Source organism: Rutidosis leptorrhynchoides, chromosome 1 (genome assembly GCF_046630445.1).
Source record: "Rutidosis leptorrhynchoides isolate AG116_Rl617_1_P2 chromosome 1, CSIRO_AGI_Rlap_v1, whole genome shotgun sequence".
Taxonomy (NCBI): domain Eukaryota; kingdom Viridiplantae; phylum Streptophyta; class Magnoliopsida; order Asterales; family Asteraceae; genus Rutidosis; species Rutidosis leptorrhynchoides.
In genome coordinates, this window is record NC_092333.1 from 661,174,687 (window position 1) to 661,191,536 (window position 16,850).

The 16,850-nt window shown below is 35.6% G+C and overlaps 1 long non-coding RNA gene across 1 annotated transcript; it reads right to left on the reverse strand.

Annotated features, from left to right (window-relative positions):
• Window positions 1-14,397: 14,397 nt before the first annotated feature.
• On the reverse strand, window positions 14,398-16,145 carry LOC139885863 (uncharacterized). The gene is made up of 3 exons (XR_011772139.1): window positions 16,014-16,145; window positions 15,114-15,171; window positions 14,398-14,622 (listed from the first exon to the last, which is right to left on the reverse strand). It is a non-coding gene; the product is annotated as an uncharacterized lncRNA (long non-coding RNA).
• Window positions 16,146-16,850: the final 705 nt, after the last annotated feature.

Below are 16,850 nucleotides of genomic sequence, written 5' to 3' on the forward strand. Positions count from 1 at the left end.
AGTGTTTGTCTAGTGTCAAGTTGGGTTGGGATCCCACACTTAGTGATAAGCTAGGATGTGGCATAACTTAAAGTTTGAGCTAGTAGCGGGAAGAAAGAAGTACCCCTAGCCAATGTTACTTGTGACGATATTGGCTGGCTTTCAATCCTTGCGTCTTTTATTGATCGGCTCATTTGTCATCCTTTATTCTTCTACTCTACTTTATTGCACGGGTTGCCTCCCGAGAAGCGCTTTTGTTTAAGGTCGTTGGCTCGACCGTAGTGATGCTTTAGAAAGCAAACATTCCTCGCTGATAGTTGTAATCTTGGTCTTCTCGAGGGAATGTGAGTCTTGTTGGGTAAATCCTGAGAAAGTGTCGGACCAACAGTGGTAGAAGATCCGGTACTTCTCTTGAAGATCCGGTACTTCTCTTGAAGATCTTCTGAAAGATAAGTAGTGCACAGTTTCGGCTCGTGATAAATCTTGAATTTCGATGAGAATATGATCCACGGCTCTGCTGGTTGACCCTTGAATGTCAATCATAGAAGCCATGCTGGTGGTGATTATCACTCTGATGGGATGCTCATTTCGGAGGTCTTCAAACAATGTTAGAAATTGTATCTTTAGAATCTCGAAATCTTAGGAATGGTGATCTCCACAGTAAGAGTCTGTAGCTTTGCACAGATTTGTTAAAAGACGAAGCTGAAAAGAAGTGAAAAGCAATCCTGACCCGAGCATAAATGTCAACGTCTTTGAGTATATCTCCCGACATCCAGCTTTAAATGTGAAAATTGGATCTGTGGATTCGTGGAAGATACGTAATATCTGCCTCGTAACATAGGTGAAAATGTTGACTCGATCTGGTTCAAGATGAGAAAACGGATTGTTGCGCCTTATTTCCTCTGTAACTGCATCTCGTAACTCTTTGATAATCAGATCATCATGGTGATCAATTGTTACGTAAATCACTAGCCTACCTGGTGTGCTTTCGAAATTATTTCTTTCCAAGAGAGCGAAAAAGCTGTGACTATCCTCGATCATTTGCAAATGAGAGTGATAAGTCGGGCGTCCGATAGAAAGATTCATGTGCTTCCGGATGAGAGTCAGTAGTGGTCGTTGGTTTCCTGAGAACGGAAGTGCAGATCCAGCTAAGGCGTTGTAAACCTTAGAGTAAATGATCTTCTGATCTCGACAGAATCTTGTCTCAAGAATAGTGCGAACCACTGAATTGTGCTCTCGTTGCCTTTCTTCTCGATAGATATGATCGTGAAGAGTATTGATAAAGTCTTGAATGAGTTCTTCTAGGATTTCAACATCATTGTCTTCTCTTTGGAGATAGAGGTTGTATTCTTCTCGGATAGCCATAATTCGTTCTGTTAAGCGTAGCGTGAAATCAATTGTTGATTTACTCTTCAAATTCATCGGTATCATTGATGAAGGTAATCATGTCTGCGTGTGTAGATATGACCGGAATCCGATTTGAAGAAGAGTCCGGCTCCCCTTGATCTGGTTCGGTTGGAGAGTGTGAGTTATCCAGAATGTCTTCATGTTGCTCTTCCTCGTTATCATCGGTATAGTGTTCTCCTGAGGATTCGTCTGATGAACGGGTTTCTTCATTATTCTGATTCTCCACTTTGATACTTTCAGGGTCAATTTCTATATCCTTAACCTCAACCTTGTCAGTCTTCTTCTTAAAAAGATTGATTGAACTGTGATCTTCCGTCTCAAGCCTCATTAATTCTTCGTGACGCTTAATGCTTAGAGAGGGTATTATCGCAGTTTCTTTTACGTCTTCCATTTCCTCTTCCTCTTCAGATTCCTCCTCTTCCTCTATTTCTTCGCTGGGATCCTCTTCTTCCATTTCTAGGTCTTCTACAGACTGTGATTCGACACCCATCTCGATATCATTGGCTGGTGGTGAAGACTCGTCATCGGAAGTGATCCGTCTGGTGGAAATAGCAAACATCTCTGCCTATCCAGAAAGATCGGTTGGTCGGTCAATTTTGAAGGTAACTCTCTCCCCATGTGATCGCAAGATCAAGGTTTGATTGTACACATCAATGACAGTCCTAGCCGTATTCATAAAAGGTCTTCCTAACACTATTGGTGTGTGTATGTCTTCCTTGATGTCCATTACTATGAAATCCGTAGGATACAAGAATTTGTCAGCTTTCACCATGACGTTCTCAACTATGCCCTTAGGATATCGAATTGTGTGATCGGCAAGTTGGACTGTCATTTTAGTTGGTGACAAGTCTCCTAACTCTAATCTCTTGTAGAGAGAGTATGGGATTAGGTTGATACTTGCCCCTAAATATGCTAGTGCATGAATGGTTTCAGATTCGTAGATTGTACACGGAAAAACGAATCGGCCCGTATCTCCTAGCTTTGGTGGTAGAGAGTTTCTGAGTAATGCTGAGCATTCTTCACTCAGTGGAATTTTGTTAGAATATGGTATCCTCTCCTTTGTAGAGAGAAGCCTTCGGATGTATCTTTTCTGGTTGGGAACTTTGAACATGGTGTCCATGAATCTTCCATCGAGCTTGAAGGAATCAAGCTTGGATGGTTCCTCCTGTAGCCTTCTAGGATAGGGTACATGCACTGGAGTTGCAGGGGTCAGCTTCTGAGTATATGTCGATTTTTTCTTGAGCCTAATGGACCTTCTCCGTGGTTCTTCCTCTGGAATTATAGAATCCATTTGTTTAGCTTCCTCTATGTGGGGATTTTGGATAGTATTACTGGGTAACCTTCCCTGTGGTCCAGTTTCAAGGCGTTGTGATAACTGTCCGAGCTGCGTCTCCAGACTTTTGAGCAGAGCCAATTGATTTCTCATTAGTATCTCTGTCTGATCTTGTCTGGCTGCAGTTCTCTGATTTAGCTGTTGTTATCCTTGAATGAACTGAGTCAACTGATCATCAGCTCCGAGAGTGGGGTTAGTTGCTTTTGTAATAGGGGAATTTTCCTCGACTGGTGGACCAGTGAGTGGAAGTGGTTGATCGTAGGACAATTGAGATTGTTGGGCTGGGTAAGGTGGGTAGCAATAACGAAAAGGCTGGTTGCTTCGTTGAAATTGATTAACCCTAGGTTGTTGATTGAATCCGGGATTTGTTGGACGAGCTGGGTATTGAACGTAACAGACTGAACCGTCAGGGTTTTCTTACTCAACTTGATATTCTTGAGTGGGTTGCGGGTTGGTACAATTAACACAAGCCTGAGCTTGGTTGACCTGCTGCGGCTGCGTCTTCAATTCTCCGAGTTGTTTAGCGAGAGATTCCATCTTATCCGTGAGGGATTTGATGGCCTCCGTTTGATTGTTAAGTGCAGAGAGTGGGGCAGATGATGAAGTTGTTTCACCACTGTTTCAGTCATGATGATGCATTGTCATGTTCTCGAGCAATTCTCATGCTTCGTCTGCGGTTTGGTTCATCAGATTTCCTTGAGCTGCTGCATCGATCGTCGTCCTATGATTTACCGTAAGACCATTGTAGAAGGTACAGATTTGAGCTGACCATTCTAGCTGGTGATTAGAGCATTTCTTCAGCAGGGTTTTGAATCGCTCCCATGCAGTGTAAAGAGATTCATCATAACTTTGTTTGAAGTTAATGATGTCATTCTTTAGTTTGGTTTGTTTGAAAGGAGAGAAATATTTGGTTAGGAATTTAGTAGCCATCTCCGTCCATGACGTGATGGAATCTTTTTCCAGTCCTTCGAACCATGTTTAAGCATGATGAGTGAGAGAATAGGGAAACAAGTATAGCCGGACTATATCTTGACATATCCCTGGCTGTTTGTAGGAGTTCGAAAGAGATATGAATTTATCAAGGTGAGAATTAGGATCGTCATTCGGTAATCCATGAAACTGACAACTATTTTGGATGAGCTGGATGATGTGATGTTTTAACTCGAACGAGTGTCCTTGAATCTCTGGAAATTTGATTGGTCCTCCTCGACCTTCAATCGAGGGTTTGGTATTTTCTGCTAAAGTAACGCGTAACGCCATTTGATTTCTGATTCGTGCTTCCTTGCGTGCTTTAGAGATTATTGCGTCTGGATCAGGTACGAATAACAACGGCCCTGGTCTAGATCGGGTTTGGGTCATACACTGAGTATGCCTTTGTGTTTTTAGTTTTAAGCAGATAAGCTAAACTTCTAAGGTAATTCTAACGTAATCTAAGGTAATCTTAATCTAAGGTAGTCTAAGGCAATCTAATTTAGTCTAAGATAAGCTAACTATCCTAAGGTTGAATATGTTTTTGGTTCTGGATACTGATTCCCTGGTATTTTGATAACAAAGTTTCGCATGCACTATTCAACAAACCAAGTGGCCAGGCCGACTACGGAGAGGTAGGATCCTTTTGGTCCCAATATAATTGGAGACTGTTCGAAAAATCAAACAACCAAGTCCGTGTATAATTGTCTTTCTTAGACACCAGTATAAAGGGTGTCTAATTGAAAAATGGTTGGAATTGAGGTAATATCTGACATGTGGCATTTTTAATTATTTTCTTTTGGTGACATGTATATTCCACATGTACCTTCCTTGACACATCATTTTTCAGTCATCTTCTTCAACCTAACGACCGTTAAATTCTTCTGTTAATAATAGCATGTGCGTGAAATGTGAGGACATTTTCGCATAGTTAAACCAAATCAAAACACCGAATCAAACACAAAATGAGATCTAAACATAAACTATAAACTAAATTAATTAAATTGAGATCCGAAACTAAATCACTTTTAAGACTTTTATTTCTTACAATAAGCTAGTCTTAGTTCATCTTTTCTTTTCCATCTTGTCTTTTTCTTGTTCGACGGCAATACCCAGAACTCACATATTCCAGTTGTTTGATTGTAGTATCTAGCCCGCTTAAAATAATTATAATCATCTATTTGACTTTAATATAAAAGCACGCCTAATTTTAATTGTTTGATTTTAGATCTTTAAAAACCTAACCACCGTCGCCGCGGACCGCGTTGCTGCCATCATCGGAACGTATGGTACTCACCGAACTCGCGTTGAAGTTACAATAAATAACGATGGAATCGAGTTTGATATCTATATTTGTACTTCGGAGTTTATGAAACCGACTCCAGACCTGAATCGATCACCTACATTTTTAATTATATTTCATTTTTTAGTTTTAAACATCGGAACTAATCACGTCATTCAGCATAACTAAAAATAAAAATGAAATATATTAGTATGTGTTTGTGTATGTATATGTATGTGTTTGTGTAGGTGATCGATTGTTAATTTATGTGTATGTGTTTATGTGTGTTTTTGTGCGTTCGTGAGATTCTTGATTAATGAATTCAAGATATTATTTCACAATGGATAAATGATCGATTGTTAATTTGGGTGAAGAATTTAACGGTCGTTAGGTTGGAGAAGATGACCAGAAAAAGATGTGTACATGTGGAATATACAAGTCACCAAAAAAAATATTACCCCAATTCTAACCATTTTTCAATTAGACACTCTTTTATACACTAAATTGAAATCAGAGTCCTTTGTGGGTAAAAAAAAAATCTGATATATCCTTTATTGAGAAAAATTGTTTTTTATATTACCTTTCTGAGCAATTTGACCCGTTCACGTGCATACAAACAGATATATCTATCTAGGGTTTATAATCTATAAGCTAAACTCCTTAATTTTCACTTAAATATACACACTATTTGTTTATTCGACATTATATACGGTTACTCTAACCCTAATTTCATCGGGATTTAATAAACTTTGGAGGTGTATAATCGATAATGCTTATGTTTATTCGATTGTATGTTTGATTATATATATATATATATATATATATATATATATATATATATATATATATATATATATATATATATATATATATATATATATATATATATATATATATTTTCATCTCATCTATAATGTTCGTGAACAAAGTTTTTTCAAAAAACGAAAAGAAAAAAAAAAGTTTTTGCTTCCCCCCGCTTCCTCCCGATTGGTTACTTCCCTCTTGATCCTACCACTATATATATATATATATATATATATATATATATATATATATATATATATATATAGGGGCAGGATCAATGGGGAAGTAACCAATCGGGGGGAAGCGGGGGGAAGCAAAAAAAAATTTTTTTCGTTTTTTTTGAAAAAAAAAATTTCCGGCATCAAGATCACACGAAAATATGAACATTTAGAAGAGACACTTCGTGATGAATGTTATTATTTAGGCGGGAAAACGATCGACAAAAATAACATTCAAGATAATATTGTTCGTGAAGAATATGAACGTTTTTTTTCATGTTTTGTGAAGTAAAATTTAGCCCGATTTAGAGTTTAGGATTTAGGGTTTAGGGTTTAGGGTTTAGGGTTTGGTGTTTTGGGTTTATTCCATAAACCCAAAACACCAAACCCTAAACCCTAAACTCTAAACCGTTCGTGTTAAAAACTCAATCTAAATCCTAAATTTAAACCCTAAATCTAAACCCTAAACCCTAAATTTCTAAACCCTAATATCTAAACCCTATAAACCTTAATATCTAAACCCTAATATCTAAACCCCAATAGCTAAAACCTCAAAATACGCTCGAAAACACGATAATTGTTATATATTACTTCTTCGAGCGTTTTTCCGCCAAAATAAAAATATTTATCACAAAGTGTCTCTACTAAATGTTCATATTTTCATCTCATCTATAATGTTCGTGAACAAAGTTTTTTCAAAAAACGAAAAAAAAAAAAAAAAAGTTTTTCCTTCCCCCCGCTTCCCCCCGAATGGTTACTTCCCTCTTGATCCTACCACTATATATATATATATATATATATATATATATATATATATATATATATATATATATATATATATATATATATATATATATATATATATATATATATATATATATATATATATGATTTGGTGATTGCATTATACAAGATAACTGACTTTGAGCTTCTCTGATGTGATATCTATCGCTAAGCTATAAGCATGACACTCATATTAGTTTATATTGTATATATGCATAATACATACACGCATATGTGAATCTATGTAATCATGTGTCAACTGGAGTTGTAGTGATTTATTTATAGGATTGTGCAAAATCTATAATCTTAACCTTAGGAATTGATACTAAGTCACTATAATGAGAATATAATGCATATATGGTCAAAGTACCTAATTACTTCGATTTAAGAGTAAATGGTTTAACTTAGAAACTGATTTAAGTATATTATCATACCATGATAAAGTTTATAAATTTTTCAACTGTGATAAATTTTTGTTATTTGATTAAATTGCAGGGTGTTAAGAATGTTGCATGTCAATCTAATTTTTGAACTCTGATTTGTTATTTTGTGTAAAATCATGATCTAGGTGAAGAACGTTCAAATGCTAAAAGACCTGATCTAAATGTAATATCGAAGTCAAGTCATACTATTCATTATTTTTCAATTCAGTATACTATTTTCATTCTTTGTTGTTAGTATTCTAACTCAATATTTTACCTTAAATACGCAATTTTATTTGAGCAGATGATAAAAGTCGAGAGAATAAATGTCCATGAAATGGATTACTTGATTTTATTGTGTTCACTTAAACACTCACATAACATGTGTGTATAAAGTTAAGGTCAACCTGAACGTATGCATATATATAACTTTTGCTGTTGTTATTAGATTACAGCTTCAGCTATAAGTCCCAACTTAGATGGTATAATATGTTTAATTTGCTTGGTGGATCGGGATGATTATTTCAACGGTACGTTGTTACAGCTTACTGTAGTATAGAGCTTGACCAAATTGATTAGGTTAGGAATAAGCAGTAGGATATAAGGAACAAATATTTATCGGGTCTTTATGACGCTATTAATAAAGGTGATCATTATGGTGCGGATGTAGGTAGTCGAACAATATTACCGTCTTCTTTCACAGGTGGACCAAGATACATGTACATTCATTATCTAGACGCGCTTGCAATCGATCGTGTATATGGAAATCCCCAGTTCTTTATAACATTTACCTGCAACACTAAGTGGATTTGACTGCAAGTGACTGGGCAGATATAGTTGCTAGAGTATATCACTTGAATGTAAAGGAGTATGTGTCCGGTTTGAAAGAGGAGGATCCATTTGGTCGTTATAGAACATGTATGCTTTCCTGAATGTTGGTATCTATAGTTTTAATTAACATTATTTGTCTATACATAATGCTGATACCATTTTCTATATAAATATCTAAAATTCTTTTTTTTAACACTCTTACAGTCGTTAGTTTAATGGTACTTTAGGTACATTTATTTATTCATTGTATTGTTTGGGAGTTCGACCATAAATGTTGGCATGAAAATTATAAAGGTTTTATCATGTTAATCTTAAGATTAGCTTGGACATGTTTTGAGGGGGTTTTCGAAGTAGTTTGGGGCTGTTTGAAGTGCAAATTTACCGCTAATCAGCAGCTGCATTAGCAGCAGAACATCATCTGCAACCCACTTTTTGGGCAGAAGTGAACCACTGTCTTTGAAAAACCATAGTAAATTGATCGTAACCCCGATTAAGATTTATCTTATATCGTTGGAAACCTTAACGAGTATAGTTCTACCAGAATTTGACTTCAACGTCTAATTCATGGTGTAAGTCAGTCAAATAACTGTATTAGTGCGGTGTCAAACCTGAAAATTTTGAGTTTGGGTCGAAATTGCTACCTAAGTTGTTTATACGTTGTCGGACGAGATAACTTATTCGTAATACGTTTATCATATTATATATTTTCCATGTGGTGATTACGTACATCAATAAGGTTGCTGAGCTATTCATTTAGAAGATGATTGATAGTACATGTAGATTACTAATGTGCTATTTTCTGCAGTATATTAGCTCTTGTCAATCTGTTACTTTCTGCACTTTATTAACATTGTTTTCATTTTTCTTTTGATGTCTGATGCAGTACGTACACGATCGAATTTCAAAAAAGGTGATTAACACATTGTCATTCATTACCGTAGGTGCAAACTTCAGCAAGATCTTTTTAGTCTGAGGAAGTTGACAGATTTGAGACAGCGGAATTACCAGATCTAAACAAACAGAGATCATTTGAAACTGTGGTTATTATTTCAGTTTGTAGTGCCTCATATGAGTTTGTGCAGCCTACGGTGTCTCATAGGTGTCCACAGGATGTTCAACGATATTATGAAGGTATTTACTTACCGGTTAACTACACAAGAGTGCTTACCGGTTAACTACACAAGAGAAGCCATGTAAAAATATCAAAGATGTATCTAACTAAACATGACAACTCTTTGAAAGTATGTACAACTAAATGCATATATCCATCTGAACTTTGGCCATGTATATGTAGTTAAATGTATGCAACGCAACAAACACATCTACAACTTCATCTCAATTCGCCGCTGCAACGCGCGGCCGGCCCGATTGCTCGTTAATGTATGATTTGTGATGAATGATGTAAAAGTAATGATGGATATATCATCACCCCTAAATATATCATGTTTTGTCATTTTATTAGGATTCAATAAGTGACCAATCCGAGGTCCAATGACGGATTTGGTAAGGTGCAGTTATCTTTACAAGTGCAACATCAAAACTCAAAGTCCCAGTTATTGGATTAAGATCGAGCTCAAAGGCCCCATTCCCAATTTTAGACCCACTTTGGAAGGCCCAACTCTTCACAGTCATAAAGTACATTTAGAATTTAACTCACTGTTACTATGTTTGTTAAATTAATCGTCTTTGGGTTTTCAATCTTGAACGCTTGGACAATTTCAATCGCAATTCAAATGGACTCTCGAATTGTCGAAACCATTTACTTAGATAAAAAGTAAGGGGAAAATGTACGTACGTATCTTATAGTATTATAATAAATCTTTAAATTAATGATGTCATACATGAGGATTATTCAAGCTTAAACAAAATTCAAAAATAAAAAGAAAAATTCTAAGTGTGATGTCATTAAAATAATTATTTGTATTTAATAAAAATATTAAAATGTTAATTGTATAATACATGAAACATTATCTACACTTTTATGATAAAACATCTCATGACCATATGTACAATATTTGAAGTATTATGTACAATCTTATAGTAAAACACGCTCATGACCATATATACAATATTTGAAGCATTATGTACAACTTTATGATAAACACCCCATAACTATACGTAATAAATTTTAAAATAAATTGTGCATTCTTTTACAAAATTCCCTATGAATACATGTACAAACTTTGAAGCTGATTGTATAACCTTCATATAATAATTGTATTTTTAAGCAACTAAGGTTTAGGGAGCTCATCACTTGTCGGGAAGGGACGCCGGCGGATAGAACCAGGCTTGAAGAGAGATATAAAGAAGCCAAAAGAGAAGCTAAGAAGGCGGTAGCCCTTGCAAAAGAAAAGGCATATGAAGATTTGTATAGGAAACTAGACTCCAAAGATGGAGCAAATGATATCTACAGGATTGCCAAAGCTAGGGAGCGAAGGAGCAGGGATCTAGATAACATCAAGTTTATCAAAAACGAGGATGGTCAAACTTTAGTAAAGGAAGACGAAATTAGGAAGAGATGGGAAGGGTATTTCTCATCTCTCTTCATTGGGGGAAGACCCGTGCGTCATGAAGATCCGCAAGACTCGAATATAGGCCAATCCCAGAACAATATAGATTGTGGGAGGATTAATCAAGAGGAAGTAAGATCGGAACTACGAAAGATGGGTAGGAATAAAGCTGTGGGACCAGACCAGATCCCCATTGAGGTGTGGTGGTGCCTAGGAGACGATGGTGTTAGGTGGTTGACTTGCCTTTTCAACAAGACGTTGAGAAGCTCTAAAATGCCTATGGAATGGAGACTGAGCGAGACTATTCCCATTTATAGAACAAAGGGGATGCTCAAATTTGCGGTAACTATAGAGGCATAAAATTACTTTGTCATACTATGAAGCTCTGGGAGAGGGTGATTGAGACTAGGCTTCGACGCGAAACGAATGTTTCGGAGAACCAATTTGGTTTCATGTCAGGGCGCTCTTCGATAGAGGCAATCCATATTATTAGGAATCTCATGGAGAAGTATAGAGAAAAGCAAAAGAACTTAGAGATGGTTTTCCTAGACTTGGAAAAGTCTTACGATAGCATCCCACGGAACTTGATTTGGAAGTCCCTTAGAGGTAGAAGTATCCCGAGTAGATATATTAGTGTTATTAGGGATATGTACGAAGGAGCGAAGTCTTGCGTTCGAACAACGGTGGGAAATACCGAAGTTTTCCCACTAGAAGTAGGCCTATATCAGGGATCGGCCCTTAGCCCTTTTCTTTTCGCTTTGATCCTGGACGAGCTTTCACGAGGGATACAAGAGTGTATCCCTTGGTGCTTGATTTTTGCCGATGATATTGTTCTTGTTTCCGAATCTAAGGATGAGCTAAATAGAAGAGTGGAGCAATGGAGGGTGCCATTAGAAAGTAATGGTCTACAAATTAGTAGACAAAAGACGGAATATCTTAAATGCGAATTCGATAGGAACGATGGTAAACAAGATGATGGAGTGAACATCTACATTGGAGACCAGATCTTGCTCCCACAAACTTCGTTTAGATACTCAGGCTCGATGTTCCACAAATCGGGGAGGATAGATGAAGACGTGTCGCACTGTATTAAAGTAGGGTGGGTGAAGTGGAGAGCAGCGACTAGAGTCTTATGCGACAAGAAGATACCCCTTAAGCTGAAAGGAAAATTCTTCAAGGTGGTAATTAGACCGGCCATGTTATACGGATCAGAGTGTTGGCCAATGACGAAGGCACAAGAGAGAAGGATGGAGGTGGCAGAGATGAGGATGCTTAGGTGGACATGCGGTAAAACCATATTGGATATGATTCCAAATAGTGTTTTTAGGGAGAACCTGGAAGTTAGAAGCATCATCGAAAAGTTAAGAGAAGAACGGCTTCGATGGTTTGGGCATGTGAGGAGGCGACCTCTTACTGCCCCTGTTAGGAGAGTGGAGGCACTTACGGTTGATGGGGTAAGGAGAAGGGGTAGACCTACGCGTAGGTGGGAGGATAGAATAAAGCTTGACTTGGAGGACTAGAATTAGAATAGACGAGTAGATTTTGGATTGTTTGCGTGTATGTGGGAATGTGTGTATGGGTCTCCTTTTATAGTGATATATGTAGGAATGTTTTGTATGGTTGTATCTCCTTGTAGAGTGTGTCATGTATTTTCGCTCTTGGCTTTTTACCAGGACCCCTTCTTGGTATAAGGATGTATGTGTGTGCAGGTATGTATGTGTATGTATGTATGTACACCTGTCTTTGCGTATGTATGTTTATTTTGGGTATGTATGTCTATGTTGTTTGTATGCGTGCATATATTGTTCGATTTTTATATGTTTATGAATGTATGTATGTATGTATGTATGTATGTATGTATGTATGTATGTATGTATGTATGTATGTATGTAAGTTTGTAAGTATGTAGGTAGGTATGATCCATGTAGGCACGTTTTTGTATGTTTAGGTACGGATTTATATATGTATGTATGTATATGTATGGATGTATGTATGTATTAATGTATGTATGTCTATGTTTGTAGTCATGTATGTTTATGGCTCCGTTTGTTTAGAACTTAATTGATTTAATTGGACTTAATGATATAAAACTGAGTAAGTCGTATGGTGTTTGTTCAGGACTTAATGGAAATATAATGTCTTAATATTTTAAGTCATGAAAATGTGAATTTTCACATTCGCCCCTATTCTTTCAAAACTGCAAATGTAACAGCCTATAACTGCCGTATGTACAGGGTTATAATTGTAATTTTAATTATTCAGTCAGTTTTTCAGCACATAAAACAAACAATAACTATTTTTTGATTACTTATTCCTCACAGACATCTGAAGTTCATTCAGATAACATGACTTAATATAAATAAAAAACAAACGGGGCCTATGTGTGTTTATGGTTGTTAGTATGTGGTCACATATTTTAGTTGTGGCATTCCGTGTTATGTCGTGAGCTCCACACAGCACCTGAAGGTACGTTTCCTTATATATATATATATATATATATATATATATATATATATATATATATATATATATATATATATATATATATATATATATATACACACACACACACACACACATACATTTTTTTATACAGCTCTATTAAGTGAGTTAACATTAAACGTCGATTTATTGGTGACTTAACTGCCACTTAGAGCCTAAATTGAATGCCAGACATGATTAAAACCCATGAAAATCTGATTCTACCATTTTTGTGGCGCTAATTTTATTTTTAATATATATATATATATTTTTGGCCGGAGGTCCTCTTGGAAGTAATCTCTTTATCCGTCGAATAGAGAGAAGGAAGACTTTCTCTACCCTTTGGGGTGTTACACTCGGGGTGGAGAAATGACTTCTCTTTATTCTAGAATAGGGGAAGGATTGTCTACGTCTCACCTCCCACATACCCCGCACATGTGGGATTGGGTGTTGTTATTGTTGTTGTTGTTGTTTAATTTTTAAAAAAATTTAATGAGACATTTGTTATTACGAATAATTATTTTTAAAAATATAAATACTCAATTTTTAAGAAAATAAATTGATTAAAAATAAAGGTGAAAATATAGGTGCACAAACCAGATAAAAACACCGGATCCGGACAAAAAAAAATCCGGAACCGGTTCCGGATCTGGTTCCGGTTCTCGGCGTCGAATTTTTTTCGGATTTTTTTTGGGAATCGGTTTTTTTCAGTTCTCGACCTTATTTTTTCGGATTTTTTTCGGACTAGGATTTGATTTTGCCGGTTCAATTTTGTTAACGTTTGAACAAAAGTATTACTCGTATACAGTGTTGTAAAAAACCCGATTACTTGCTGTTTACTCGCCGATTAATCTCCGATTAATCATTTTTAAGAGCAATCAGTTCGGATTTCCAAAAATTCGTTTAATTAAACGGTCAACGTCAATTGATGGGAAAATAAAATTTGTTAACCAAAGTCGGTCAAAGTAAAAAATGGTTACGATTTTAAGATGAATTTAAACAAAAACTTTATAGTTTTGGAGCAAAATGAACAATTTTAGATAGTTTTGTTAAAGTTTATTTTTATATTTATGATTTTTTTCAATATTTACACATATAATTTTTAAAATTTAATATTTCAATGTATACAGTACAATCCGATTAATTGCCGATTAATCTCCGAATTACCGATTAATCTTTCTAAAGTCCCGACCGATTAATCTCCGAATAGCGAATTTTGCAACCTTGCTCGTATATAACAAAAAAAAATTAATGTAGTTTAATACAGTATTATAATTTATTTATAATTATGTAATTAATAATTATATTATAAATTATATATAAAATAAAATATATAATAAATCAATCAAATCAATATTCAATATTTAGATTTATTTGTGTAACACCATACTTTTTTTTTAATCACAGCAGAAACATATTTTATATATAAACAATTATAATTATGTAAACAACCAAACATAATTATTACAAAGACATAGGTGTTACGTTATAACAAAACACTGGTATATAATGTAATATTATATCAAAAGACATACATCAGAGTTCTGCTCGTCAAACATATCCCGTTACCGACTTCTCCCAAGCCCTAGCATGCAAGTCTAACCTGTAAGGGAGGAACTGTGGAGGATTAGCATAAAGCTAAGTGAATGGAAATATCCTAACAGTCATAGGTATCTAGCATCAAGCTAAGTACAATTGCATAACAACAAATAAACAATCAGCACAGTAACAGAGGACCGGCGGCTGTACGGGCCATTCCACACCTAGCTGATCGGGCTAGAGTTTACCGATAGTTCCTGTTACTGTCTCCCTCGCATAGTAATCCGAACGCAGGGGATGCGTTATTCAATACTATACTACACGAATAGTAACACTTTGAACCCAACCTCATAACCCAAGGTTGACCTCTGCCCAGCCTCCAAAACCCAAGGCTGGATGTCGAAAACTATCCGACACTACCCAGGTGCACATATATGCATCACTCAATACAGTATATCATATACTCATCAAATCAGGTATACAAGGTAGGACATCAGTAGCATAACCCGCTACTACATAGTACATACATATAAAAGTTAGGACAGTCCCACTCACCAATACCAGCACAACTAGGTGGTCTTATATTACCGAGTCTTCACCTTTCCTTTGTCACCTGAAGATCATCATAAACTATATCAGTATATATTCCAATCATATACTTAATTTCCACGGGTCAACAAACACTTAAAACATCACAAGGTTTACAAGTACAAATTACAAGTATAAGTATACGAGCTCAACACATTCGTACGGTTGCAAGATGCATCCGTACGGTTCCAGGTTCTACCCTTACGGTTACAGATGGCTCCGTACGAAATAGGTATACATCCGTACGGTTTTGAGGTTATACATAAGTACGGTCCAGACTGCACATCCGTACGATTTAAGTTATATCTGTACGGTTCCAGTTTACAAGGAGCAGCAGTAGTTTCAACGAGTTTCAACCCTCAAATCACTGTTTTAACATGTTTGATCAACTCAATCACACCAACAACATACATATATCGTATAGCATATAACAACAATAACAATCACCAATATCGTCATACCAACAACACATAAAAGGATTGACCATTTACTCATATTTGATATCAAAGTCCTTATAACTCATATCAAACCCATTTAGTCTAAAGCTAATCAAGTTTAACTATTTATTCAGTTCATGAATTAACAACAATAATATATATCAATACTAAGTTATCTCAAACAACAATTTTGACCAACAAGCACTAATATTCATAAGGATTTAAGTATTAACCCATGTATCATGAAAACCTAACTAAAACCCTTTTTTTATCACAAGATGACACCATGTAATCATACCTTGTTTTAGTTGTAATAAACATGATATCCACACTTAAACATCACGTAAATGAATTTAAGCATTTATCAAGTTTCATATCAAAATCCATAGAAATAACTTCTCAATTCAACAAGAAAAATTAAGTTATTTACCTTGCTTGTTGTTCGATTCAAAAGGATCAAGAATTCAGATTATGCACATGATTTCACTTTAAGAATTAAAATTAGAGAAAAGAATAGGGAGTAGAAGGTTGCATCGGTTGGTCCCTGTATTCGGTTTTGTAAAAAAATCTATAATCTATAATCTATTTATCTATATCTATCTATCTATAATCTATCTATCTATCTATCTATCTATCTATCTATAATCTATCTATCTATAACATCTTATAAATCGTGAAGGTTTTGCTGAGGTGTCAAGCCTTAATTAAATCTTAATCAACTGATGTGTTCATCCATAATCACAATTACCCTAAATAATATCCACGCTGGCAAATGGGATCGACCTTTCTCTCAAAACACAATGCAGAAAACCCTAAACTCTCTTCTCCAACGCCTGCTCTTCGTGTCCTTCTCCTGTAAACCTAATACATCAATAGATTAAACCGAAAAACAAATCGATATATGATCCTGAATCAATCAGATGCGATTGATAATCCAAAAAATCAATCGCCAGAAGAACAATTCATCATCTATCTTCGATCCAAAAATCCCATCAACGATTTTAACACTATTCCTCATCTTCTTAATTAGGGTAATTACTTCTTCCTACTATCCATCCGGTTACATTCACCTAATCGATCTTTATACCACAATGATCGATCCTTCATCATAAACAACAACAATCCTACACTGAAGATGTACTTCAACGTCGCTTCATACCGATGTCAGCAAGATTGGATAGAACATAAAAATTCACAAAAGTTTTCAGGTTTGTATCGGATATAATAATAATCAATTCTAATATTAATGTTTTTAATCGTTTTTAGG